The 13,844-nt window shown below is 37.9% G+C and overlaps 1 pseudogene; it reads right to left on the bottom strand.

The window, feature by feature from the left end:
• Nucleotides 1–3,473: 3,473 nt before the first annotated feature.
• LOC136379667 (LYR motif-containing protein 4 pseudogene) lies at nucleotides 3,474–4,152 on the bottom strand (annotated as a pseudogene).
• Between the last annotated feature and the right edge of the window lie 9,692 nt (nucleotides 4,153–13,844).

Here is a 13,844-nt window from a genome sequence, read left to right as displayed (position 1 = left end):
ATTGATCTGTTTTTCTGTAATTTCACAAAGAGCACATTGAATTGTTTTTTGTTTTTTTTTTTAGCGAGAGAAAGTGGGAGAGGGAGGTACATATAGGGATAGACAGACAGGAAGGGAGAGAGATGAGACATGTCAATTCTTTGTTGTGGCACCTTAGTTGTTCATTGATTGCTTTCTCATACGTGCTTTGACCGGCGGGCTACAGCCGAGCCAGTGACCCCTTGCTCAAGCCAGCAAACATAGGCTAAAACCAGCGACCATGGGATCATGTCTATGATCCCATGCTAGTAAGTGACCCTGCACTCAAGCCTGTGAGCTGGATGAGTCCGTGCTCAAGCCAGCGACCTTGGGGTTTCAAACCTGGGTCCTTAGCATCCCAGGCCGACACTCTATCCACTGCACCACTACCTGCTCAGGCTTATTGATAATTATTTCAGCACATTAGATCTTCAACTTTGTTCTATTTCAATATTGTGTTGTCTATTCTAGGTTTTTTATTCTGTACCCAAATAAACTCTACAATAAGTTTGTTGATATTCATAAATAACTTGCTGGGATTTTGATTTGAAATGACTGGCTATTTAAGAGTATTTCAGAGCTTCCAGCACCCAGAAAAATCTTGCACTTACAGATGACTGACCAGTATTTTGACCCCTGGAAAAGTAGCATAACGAAACAATCCTAATTGCACTGGGAGTACTAGACTAATGGTCACTAGAGGTGCCAAGTTGATTTCCCTCTCTTACTAAATTCTAAGCTCTCTGTGTCTTACCATGTGGATTATCACTTTTGTTGTGTGTATCACCTACTCAATGACTGTACTATTAAGTTAAAGTTCAAAATTTTGAAGGAAAGTATGATATATTAGTTCTTAAGTTTATGTATTGCAAAAAAGTCAGATTCCTAGAAAATGCATATATTTTAGAGGGAAACATTGGCACCATATTTGACAAATGAGCTAATTATAAATAAAAATTGTGGGATTTTAAACAAGAAAGCTTATAGTGATTAAATTAAGACAAAGGTAAACCCATGATATTATTATAACCCCAAGCATCGTGGTGGCAGTGCAGTTGTGCATTATCTTTTGAATAGCAGTTTGGCTATTCAATACATTTAAAATGCTATAAAATATCTAATAATCTTATTTAGAGAAAATTTGAAAGAAGGAATAGGGCTATATATATGCAAGATCATTATCAAATTGAAAATGTGAAACTAAATATACAATTGTAAGAAAATATTTAAGTAAAATATAACATATACTAATGGACTAATATTAGCTAATAAAATAATAATTAGCCCCTGGCTGGTTGGTTCAGTGGTTGAGCATCAGCCTGGTATGTTGAAGTTCCAGGTTTGATTCCCAGTCAGGGCACACAAGAGAAGTGACCATCTGATTCTCCACACCTTGCCCTCCCCTTTCTCTCTCTCTCTTCCCCTCCCACAGCCGTGGCTGGATTGGTTTGAGTGCATCACCCTGAGCACTGAAGATGGCTCCACAGAACCTCTGCCTCAGGTGCTAAAAATAGCTCAGTTGTGAGCATGTCCCCAAATGGGCAGAACATTGGCCACAGATGGGGGTTACTGGGTGGATCCTGGTCATGGCGTATGCCTAAGGAGTATATCTATCTCCTTTCTTCTCACTTGGAAAAAAAGAAGAAAAAATAAGTATAGAACCTAGACAAAACCATAAAAAATGTTATTACAATGAATGTTGAATGAGATAAAGAGAATGCTAAATTAAGGGTATATTCTTTTTTTTTTTTTTTTTTGTATTCTTCTGAAGCCAGAAACGGGGAGGCAGACAGACTCCCGCATGCGCCTGACCAGGATCCATCCGGCACACCCACCAGGGGGTGATGCTCTGTCATCTGGGGCGTTGCTCTGTTGCGACCAGAGCCACTCTAGCACCTGAGGCAGAGGCCATGGAGCCATCCCCAGCGCCCGGGCCATCTTGCTCCAATGGAGCCTCGGCTGCGGGAGGGGAAGAGAGAGACAGAGAGGAAGGAGAGGGGGAGGGGTGGAGAACCAAATGGGCGCTTCTCCTGTGTGCCCTGGCCAGGAATCAAACCCGGGACTTCCGCACGCCAGGCCGATGCTCTACCACTGAGCCAACGGGCCAGGGCCAGGGTATATTCTTGTTGTACAATGAAAAAAAATTATCTATCCATGAAGAGACACTTGAAGATATGGTAAGCGACCTTATTTTTGTTGTTTTGTTTTCTCTAGGAGCTTATACAAAAAGAAGAAAAAAATAATAAATTTTGAATTAGCGGGTAGTCTATCTTTTTTTAATTTTTCTCATCCATTCTAACCTACAACAGGAAGTATCGCTTATCTGATTGGTAAATTTGGGAAAAGAGGTCATTACCCATAAATAATCTAGGCTTTTCTGTCTTGTGGGTCTTGGTCAAGGCTCAGGCTGCAGAAATTCTTTTCTTTGCTTCAGCATCTTCCAATGGATAAGTATCCTGGGCTAGGCCTTGCTCACAAAGATAACTCCTGCCATTTGCTAACGCCACTGCAATGACTAGGTATACATATCAATTTCAAAAGGGTAGGACTAGGTTCTTTTGAGCTCAAGATGTCCTTGATTAGGTGTTTTTTCATAAACTTTTAGAGCATAAAGCTGATATTTATATTTCTACCAGAGGATTAGAGTTATAGATCAATTTGTTCTATCTGGTTGCAATGAGAATATGATTACCACCTTCAAGAAAAGTCACAGAAGTAGAATGGAGAGAGATGCAAAAATCCTCAACAAAATACTAGCAAACTGAATTCAACAGCACATTAAAATGATCATCGCAATCACCGACTGAGATTTATCTGTGAAATGCAAGAATGGTTCAACATACACAGATCAATCATTGTGACCACCACATTAACAGAGTGAAGGATAAGAATCACATGATCATCTAATATATGCAGAAAAATCATTTGAGAAAATTTATCAACCTTTCATAATAAAAAATTCTCAACAAATTATATATAAAAGCAATGTACCTTAACATAAAAAGACCATAAAAGAGAAGCCTAGAGTTAACATTATATGCAGTGGTAAAAGTTTGAAAGCTTTTCTTTAAGATAAAAAACAAGATAAAAGGATGCCTTCTCTTGTCACTTCTATTCAACATAGCACTGGAAGTTCTAGCAAGAGCAATTAAGAAAAAAAAAAAAGACATTCATATTTTAAAAGAATAAGTAAAATTATCTCTTACACCATACACAAAAATCAACTCATAAAGGATAAAAGAGAAAAGACCTAAAAACATATTTTTTTTTTCAGAGAGACAATTCTGTTTATTGCTGAGGACTAAGAACCAAAGTCTGGAGACGCTCAGTACAAGTGGCGATGAGCTACTAAAGAGGGGGGTGGAGAGGAGACACAATAATACACAGCATTATTCTGAGTGAGCACCACCTCTTCATTTGAACAGAGAGACAGCCTTCTTTTTTCACTAAGGCTGCAGAAGAATGGAAACCTTATTCAATTTATCAGTTCCTACAGGGCAGGCTGAGCAAGGGGTTATTACTTATTATTTTAAGCTGATGCAAGAGGCCACTCATGGTCTATTGGGAGCCCCATCCCAAGTGCAGAATGGATGCTGAAGGTGGTCCATGGTTGCTGCTGGTGGCTGCTGAGTGTGGTCTTTAGGTCTTGGGCTTCTCTTGACTCTCAATGATAAGTTTGTCAGTTGAATACAGTTGGCCAATGTGGACCTGTCGGCGGATCACTTCCAGGTCTCTCTTGGCTTTATTCATTAGAGTTTGAATTTCTACAGGATCTTTTACGTTCTTATTTTCTCTGAAGGCATCTCTTATCTTCCTGAAAGTGTAAGTTCTGTAATTGTAGGCGCTGAAATGCTTGCTCTCTCTCAGCATCGCCCGGTACAGGTCTAACACTTGCGCGCGGCTGGAGACTGCCATGTTGGAAAGAAAAGAAAAGAAAACAAAACAAAACAAAACACCCAAGTGGGTCCTCTTCGCGGAGGTCCCGACTTTAACCCAACCACAAAATTTTAGCCTATACAAAACCACGACGGAAATAAAATGCAACGCCGTTTGGGCTCGCTAGCGGGCCCGGGCCTCAGCCTGGGTGAGCGGCCGCCCAGCCTCGGGCAGCTGCGGACGGCGCCCGGCCTGGCTCGCGGCCAAAACATAATTTTTTTTACAATGAAACACAGGGAAAAAGAAAGCTCCTTGACACTGATCTTAGCAAAGATGACTTTTTTTTGCATATAACACCAGAAGTACAAGCAAGAAAAGCAAAAATAAGTAAGTAGGACATAGGGGAAACTCCTTCACATTGGTCTCGCCAATGATTTTTTGGAGTAACACCAAATGCGCAAGAAAAAATAAATAAATGTGACCCACGGTAAAAGCTCCTTGACAATGGTTTATATATATATATATTTTTTGCATATGACACCAAAAGCACAGGCAATAAAAGCAAAAATATCAATAAGTAAGTAGAATACATCAAACAAAAAGCTTTTGAATACAAAAGAAACAACAAAATAAAAAGGTAGCATACAGAGTAAAAATAATATTTATATACTATATATCTGATAAGCAGTTAATATTGATTATATACAAGAAATTATTATAATTCCAAGTGAAACAAAGTAAAACAACAGCCAATAACATAATTAAAAAATGAGCGAAGACTTACATAGATATTTTCCAAAGTAGACATACAAATGACCAACAGGTATGAAAAGGTGCTCAACATTACTACTCATAGGGAAGCAAATCAAAACCACAATGTGATATCACCTAACAGAAGTTAGAACAGCTATTATTTAAACAAAAAAAAGATTACAGTTCTTGGTGAGGTTGTAGAGAAAAGGGTAGCCTTATATGCTGTTGGTGGACATGTAAATTGACAAAGTTATTATGGAAAATATTATAGAGTTTTACCAAAATATTTTAAAAGTGATGCTACCATATGATCCAGCAATCCTACTACTGGGCATTTATTCAAGAAATTAAAATCAGGATCTCAAAGATATACCTGCACTACCATGTTTATTGTAGTGCTAGTCATCATAGTAAAGATATAGAAACAACCTAGGTATCCATAGATGGATGAACGGTTACAACCATATCCAGCATATGCTTTATATATATATATTATGGAGACTGACCCAGTGGTGATGCAGTGGTTAGAGCAGGGGTCCCCAAACTTTTTACCCAGGGGGATAGTTCACTGTCCCTCAGACCATTGGAGGGCCGGACTATAAAAAAAAACTATGAACAAATCCCTATGCACACTGCACATATCTTATTTTAAAGTAAAAAAACAAAACGGGAACAAATACAATATTTAAAATAAAGAATAAGTAAATTTAAATCAACAAACTGACCAGTATTTCAATGGGAACTACGGGCCTGCCTTTGACTAATGAGATGGTCAATGTTCTCCTCTCACTGACCACCAATGAAAGAGGTGCCCCTTCTGGAAGTGCGACTGGGGCCGGATAAATGGCCTCAGGGGGCCACATGTGGTAGTTTGGGGACCCCTGGGTGAGAGCATTTGCCTGGGATGCTTAAGACTCGGGTTCAAAACCCCAAGGTTGCTGGCTTGAGCACAGACTCATCTGGCTAGAGTGCAGGCTTACCAGCTTGAGCATGGGGTTGCCAGCTCGAGCATGAGATCATAGACATGACCCCATGGTCACTGGCTTGAGCCCAAAGGTCACTGGCTTGAGCCCAAGGTCACTGACACGAACCACGGGTCACTGGCTTGTCTGGATTCCGCCAGTCAAGGCACATATGAGAAGCAATCAATGAACAATTAAAGTGCTGCAACTATGAGTTGATGCTTCTCATCTCTCTCTCTCTTCCTGTCTGTCTCTGTCTCTTCATCTGTCTCTCTCTCACTCATAAAAAAAATATGTTGCATTTTGAATGTATATTCACCCACACATGATTTTGTAGTTATGCAAAATCTCTTATAAAATATTAGTTCACTAAGTTAGTTTAAAACTTCCAAAAAGTTAGTATATTTCATTCTACAATATAACAAGTCACTTTTGTAATATCACCAACTTCATCAGAAAAGTCTTTCTTTAAGTATTGGAAAGCTGTCACGGCCATGGTGACAGATATACATTTTTCAAATTGCAAATGCATATACATTTTTTTTAAAACAAGTACAAATGTTATGTGGCAGAAAACACTCAGTTATTTTCCTTGAAGTGATAGCTTCATTTAACTTTTCAAAAAAAAGTGTTTACCTAACACTCAAGTTTGAATAACCATGGTTTGTCTTTCAACCATTCTTTTAAGTTAAAATGGTATTCCACAAAAAAAGCAGGTGGTTCAGTTTGCAATTCAATCATACTAGTAGTTTTTATTTCCTTGAGACAGCTATCATCTTTCAATGTTCAACAGAGCGCTGTATGCAGCCTTCTCATTCTGGTACACAGAATATTAACAAGGCAGGTAAGCCAAGGGTTGAGAATTAATAACACTAATAATTTTTAGTGCTTCATGAAGGATATTTTTTGATGAATGAATTAAATTAATGTGGCAAAGAAGAATACAATGACTACAAATACAACCTGGTGTTAACGTCTTGATTCATGTTTATATACTAGAAGTTTCAGCCAACAGTGCTTTTTGCCCCATCAGTGGAAAAGCCCATTATATCTGAACAGTGTTATGATTATAAAATATTTTGACATTAAAACAACCTTCAGTAAGCTTCAGGGCCCCCCAAAAGATTGGAAAACCACTAAATTTCAAAGGTTATGCTATAGGACTGAAAAAGACTTTTTAATTTTATATTTCCCTTTATCACATTGACAAAACCAACGCATTTGCTGAAAAATTGAATCTCGTTATATCTGAGAACCCACGGTTACCATAAAAGGGTAAAATGTTGATTAAAAATATATATATATATATAAAGAATGTAAATTAAAGTTACTAAATTCTCTAGATAAGTTGAATAAAAATGTTTTATCTAATTTTGATATTATTATTTATTACATGAAATGTCTTTAAGTACCTGATTACCTTTTACTAGAACAATTTATTTGCAAAACACTTAATAAAAATTTTATTTGAGCCTGACCAGGTGGTGGCGCAGTGGATAGAGCGTCGGACTGGGATGTGGAAGGACCCAGGTTCGAGACCCCGAGGTCGCCAGCTTGAGCGCAGGCTCATCTGGCTTGAGCAAAAAGCTCACCAGCTTAGACCCAAGGTCGCTGGCTCCAGCGGGGGGTTGCTCGGTCTGCTGAGGGCCCACGGTCAAGGCACATATGAGAAAGCAATCAATGAACAACTAAGAAGTCGCAACGCGCAATGAGAAACTGATGATTGATGCTTCTCATCTCTCTCCATTCCTGTCTGTCTGTCCCTGTCTATCTCTGCCTCTGTAAAAAAAAAAAAAAAAAAAAAAAAAAAAATTTTATTTGAATGATAGATAACTAAAAAAAATATTTTCTAATTCTGAGAAGTCTAATCTTTTAGTTACTTCTAAATGGGAACTCTCACTGAATCAATAGCAAAGAAAACTAGAGAATAAATCTATATTCCATTTTTCCCATGCCATTATCAAGAAAAGAATAAGGAATAGGTAATGTGACTGAGTGGCGATTATGTCCAGAAAGTATAGTTATTTACTTAATACTAACAACAACTCACTGAATTTAGTACTTTAATTCCCAATTAAAGGTGAGGAAATTGAGGCTTAAAGGGGATTAATGACCTCACCAAGGTCACAGAGGTAGACAGTGGAAGTGAACTTAAGCATAAAGCTTTAGTGTTATTGTGAAATCCAGAACTGGTTAGAGACTCAAGAAAGCTAACGTCAAAGTAGGTGACTCTACATTCTTGGAACTGGAACTGACGTTACTGGTCATCAGCACTGACAAGCCGCTCACATAATCTAGCCCTGATGTACAGTTGTTGTTCATCACAATAGAGTCCTGCCTGGGAGTTTCTCAGACACCAGAGTCTTCTTTGCTGTGATCTGGGAGCTGAGTCACAGTTGCAGGAAGCCTGACAACGTTGCCCTAAGGCCCTGAGACTGGGCGGACAGAGCATGGCCTGATGTTGTGCACAGAAATTATGACAGTTTTTACACCTGGTTTGGATCAAGTTTGACAGAGGCTCTGGAAAGTAGTTCTTTGAGGACTTACAGGAAAAACTCTCTAGCGATAAATGGAATATTACCTCATAATATGGTATTCCAGAGAGTGGAGCTTCCCTGGGAGAAGTTCCTGACTTAGGGTACCTGCAGCCCTTCATTTCAGGAAGTTTCTTGCCTTTGTAGGTAATAGGGATGAGCACTCGTCTAGGGTGCTGGAGAAATGATGCAGGCTAGCCTAAGTTGCACCATTTGATCTCTAAGATCTCATTCAGTCCTGGGTGGAAGAGAATTTCGAACAAATAAACAGTGCCTTTCTCTTCACCATTTCCATTTCCATAAGCTCCCTTTCTGGTAGTCAGTTATTCCCTGGAGTTCTACAAAAACTTACGAAGCAGGGCATTCCATCTTTCATGTTATACCTATGCCGCCTCACAGTGAATATCTTAAAACAGAGACGTAACACTGCCTCTTATACAAGCATTGTGGAGAAATCAGAGATAAAGATGTACTACAGTTCTTCTTTATTAAGAATTTGTGAAACAAACTATATGAGAGTGTAAAGGAAAAGAAGGGAAGCTAATTATGAAATAATCAAGAAATTATTGAGCATCTGCTCTGGGCCAGGCACAATTGTAGAAACTGAAGTATAGCAGTGAATAGAACAGAAAACTTCTCCACTTTAATGGGGCTTATGTTCCAATGAGGAGATGAAAGATAAGCACAGAAACAAATAAATATATAAATCATATAAAATATATGGTGATATCATATATATATTATATAATCTATATAGTGATAACAATCATGATTATAAAGCATGTAATTTTAGAAAGTGATGAGGGGCTGGGTTATATGCTTTTTATTTAGTTTGGTAAAGAAGGTTTTTTGGACAAAGGAGCATTTGAACAAAAACCTGAGTGAAATGAGAGAATAAACCATGCGGATATCTGGGGAAGGAGCCATCTAATCTAGTCAGAGGGTCAAGCAAATGTCCTCATTGGGAGTATGCCTCTTGTGTCTGAGGATTAGCATGGAGATCATGTGGTTGGCAAAGGATTAGTCAGAGAGAGGAGATGATATCATAGAGTTAACCAAGAATCATACAATATATAGGACCTTACAGACAATGATCAAGGTATGGAATTTGATTTTTATTTTTGTATTTTTCTGAAGTGAGAAGCTAAGAGGCAGAGAGACAGATTCCCACATGCTCCTGACCAGGATCCACCAAGTAAGCCCACTAGGGGGCAATGCTCTGCCTCTCTGCGTTGTTGCTCTGTTTCAACCAGAGCCATTCTAGTGCCTGAGGCGGAGGCCATGGAGCCATCCTTAGTGCCCCAGCTAATGTTGCTCCAATGGAGTTTGGCTACAGGACAGGAATAGAGAGATAGAGAGGAAGGAGAGGGGGAAGGGTGGAGAAGCAGATGGGTTCGATTTCCCTGACGGGAAATTGAACCTAGGACTTCCACAGGCTGGGCTGATGCTCTACCACTGAGCCAACAGGCCAGGGCCTGACTTTTATTCTTTCTTTCTTTTTTTAATTAATTTTAATTTATTGTGTTTACATGGATTCAAGTGTCCCACCAAATATAAAAAGGCTTGCATGGTTTTGAGCAGAGACTGACATGATAGAAATTGGGTTTTAAGATAATCAGGCTGCTGTCTGGCAATTAGTCTACAAATGGACAAGGATTGAAACCCAGTGACCAATGGGAAAGTCCAATGAAACAGAAATGGAGTAAGGTGGTGAGAAGTGTTTAGAGTTGAGATAACTTTTGAACTATAGCTGAAAGGACCAGGTAATGAATTTGATGTAGTGTTTGGGAGGAAGGAGGTAGTCAAAGATACCATTAAGACTTTAGCATTGAGGAAACAGTTACAGTTAAACTGAGAGGAGAGGGAACTTAGCAGGTTTTTGTTTTGTTTTATTTCGTATCAAGAATTTGTTTGTCCTTGTCAATTTTGAGATTCTTATTGGACATCCTGTTGGAGATGTTGAGTAAGGACCTGTATATCAAGTCTGGAGCTCTTGAAGCAAACTAAGTGTTGAGTTTTACATTTGAGATGGTTTTAGATGGATTTAAGTTGAGAGGAAATTAAAAGCAAATCATGGAGAAGAAACCATATAAGAGTGGTTTCCTGTTAGGATTTACCCCAGTCTGGGGAATTTTTCAGCTAGAGCGGTCTTTTAACTGCAAAAACTACCATCTAAGTTACTTGCAGGCTCAAAACATATCTTATCATCCTTCTACATAGCTAAATGCTGGCCTTATGACTGTGTCAAAGTAAACAGTCAATTAAAAAAAAACAACAGATGTTGCTAGTGTTCAGAACACACTATATATAGTTTATTACATGCCCTTAATTTATAATTTTTTTAGTAAAGATTGATTATAATAAAAAGACAATGTTTTAATAGTTAAATTCATGTTCTACAAAAATTTCAATATAGAATATATATTAATTCAATATTTTTGCTTTTCTGGATAATCCTTGCTTTTAATTTATGTTTTTGTAAAAGAGAGAATTTTAAAAGCCATTAGTAATAAAAACAAATTTCAACAAACCCTGTTGAAATTGAGTGAATAAATAAGCTCTTTCAAGAGTTAAAAAATACCATTTTCATATAAATTATATATCTAATAATCTTTACTTCTATTACTCAATTAGAAAAAACTAATGTCATCTGACAAACATTCTTTTTTAAAAAATTTTCTTCTTTTTTTAAAATTAATTTTAATGGGGGTGACTTTGATAAATCAGGGTACATATGTTCAGAGAAAACATCTCCAGGTTATTTTGACATTTGATTATGCTGCATTCCCATCACCCAAAATCCAATTGTCTTCCTTCACCTTCTAACTGGTTTTCTTTGTGCCTCTACCCTCCCCCAACCCCCTCCCCCTCCTCCCCCCACCCCGTAACCCCCACACTCTTGTCCATGTCTCTGAGTCTCATTTTTATGTCCCACCTATGTATGGAATCATATAGTTCTTAGTTTTTTTCTGATTTACTTATTTCGCTCAGTATAATATTATCCAGGTCCATTCATGTTGTTGTAAATGATCCGATGTCATCATTTCTTATGGCTGAGTAGTTGAACATTATTCTTTAGGGTTATTTTGTCCCAACAACTAAGTCATTAATTCTTACAGATGCAGACTTTACCCACATTATTTCTACCACATTAAATAGTTAAACTATAAACTACATTACTTATTAAAAATGGATTAAAAAGATGTTTTCAAAAATGTCTGAAAAGCAGTAAAAAAATACAAGAATTAAAAATATAAAGTGTATCACAAAATGCATGTTTCTCTAGTAAAATAAAAATATAATGTAGAGACTGCTCTTTTTTAGCTTAATTTTTTTATTTATTTAAAAAATTAATTTTAATAGGGTGATGTTGATCAATAAATGTACATAGATTTCAGGCAAACATCACTCCATCATTTGATTAGTTAATTATGTTGTATATCCATCACCTAATGCCAAATCATTTTCCTTCACCTTACATTTGTCCCTCTTTATATCCTTCCCCCAACCCCACCCTCCACCTCCTCTAGATGTCCTTCATCTCCCTCCCCCTGGCAACCACTGCACTCTTATCTATGTTCATGACTCTCATTACAGTTTTATTTTAATCATCATCTAATAAATGTTCAAAACATGAAATCCACCTGAGATAATTTTCTCAGACCTTGAAAACTACTAAAAAATAAAATAAAATAAAAAACTCCCCTACAAACATTTGTGATACTACAGGCAAGATACATTCATGTCATATTTAAAGAACAGAAGTTTTCAAATACCCACTTTGTGCCAGGTACTGCTCTAGACAATTTCTTACAATTCTGACAGCCCCAAGATTGAGCCTGGAGGGTTGTCACGTCCACACTAGTGAACAGAAACAGTGCTTGGGTCACACTCATCAGGATACAGAGGATTAAAAGATTTATGACGTGCAATAAGCCACAGGAAAAAAGCATTAATGTTACAAGTTTCTGAGGAAAAACAAGTCCTTATAAAAGGAATTTTCTTTTCTCTAGCTAACCTATAGCTTAAGTTTCACTGAGAGGATTAACCCTGATATTTTCTTTGGAGAAATTTTTTTTTCTTTTTTCTTTCTTTTATTTATTTTTTTCTAAGTGGGACTACTGCACAATGAGGTAGCAGTTTAAATTTATAAAGATTAAATAACAGGAGACTTCATCTCAACCGACTTAATTTCCTAGGATTCCTGGCCTTAGTACGAGACTGTTTTGTACGTGCACAGAAACCTGAGATCAGGGGAGGGTTTTAATCTATGTGCACAGCCAGCTACACAATAGGGTGAGGAAAAAGACCAAGATCTGGACTCAGAAAATCTAAACTTAACTTTAGCATCATCCTTAATTTTGTGAGGTTGATCAAAACTCTCCCTTTTTTCAGATCTCAATTTATTTAAAGAATGTATAGAAATAAAAAAAATCCCCAGCCTTCAGAGAGCATTTATTCAGTGGAACAATCCAACAATATTGTCCAATACTAATGTTTGAATAAATATACATTCTTTTATCATTCTTGACATATTATAAAAAAAATAAAGCAAGACAAGGGAATAAAGAGTGACAGTGTTCTATTTTGTATAGCATGATCAGAAAAATGTTTTTTGATAGGGTGATATTTATGATTCTTCTGGGGCAAAAGTCATATCAGGAGATTAACAATAAACCTCAGAAGCTTGTAGGTATCATGGGAAAAGTAAGGAGACCAGAATAGTTGGAGCAGAATGATATAAGAGGACATGGTCAGGTATGAGGATGGGAAGGTAGCTAGTGTCATTTTTTATTTTAAGTTTGTTGGAGGAAGATTCAGAACAATAGACAGAAGAATTATTGTATGTCTTTAAAATATCACTGCTGTTGCCTGACCAGGTGGTGGCGCAGTGGATAGAGCGTTAGACTGGGATGCGGAAGGACCTAGGTTTGAGATCCTGAAGTCGCCAGCTTGAGCGCAGGTTCATCTGGTTTGAGCAAAAGCTCACCAGCTTGGACCCAAGGTCGCTGGCTCCAGCAAAGGGTTACTCGGTCTGCTGAAGGCCCACGGTCAAGGCACATATGAGAAAGCAATCAATGAACAACTAAGGTATCACAATGTGCAACGAAAAACTAATGATTGATGCTTCTCATCTCTCTGCTCCTGTCTGTCTGTCCCAGTCTATCCCTTTCTCTGACTCTCTCTCTCTGTCTCTGTAAACAAAACAAAACAAAACAAAACACTGGACTATAGAACACAGGACTGGAAGTGGAAGATCTTTTGGGAGGTTATTCCACTAGTCTAAATATGAGGTGATTGTGGTTTGGATAGTAGCTGGTGGAGTGAAGTAGTCAAATGGCAGATTCTCAACCATCCTTTAATAATTACCTTCCTGCTAAAATCTTAACTTTTGCGATGGCATGGATGGACCTGGAGATTATTACACTAAATGAAATAAGCCAGGCAGAGAAAGAAAAATGTCATATGATCTCACTTATATGTGGAATCTAATGAACAAGGTGAACTGAGGACTGGAATAGAGGCAGAGGTGGGGCCACAGGGACCAGAGGGACAGCTGTCAGAGGGAAGGGGGATAAGAGGATGGGATCAGAGAAGGTGCAGGTATTAGTGAAATTGAATATGCATAACATGTAGATACAGATAACAGGACAGTGAATCCCAGAGGGGAGGGAGGAAGGAATTAAGGGGAAAAGAAAGT

Source organism: Saccopteryx leptura, chromosome 8, assembly GCF_036850995.1.
Source record: "Saccopteryx leptura isolate mSacLep1 chromosome 8, mSacLep1_pri_phased_curated, whole genome shotgun sequence".
Lineage (NCBI taxonomy): Eukaryota > Metazoa > Chordata > Mammalia > Chiroptera > Emballonuridae > Saccopteryx > Saccopteryx leptura.
This window is presented reverse-complemented; position numbering and strand designations above follow the sequence as displayed.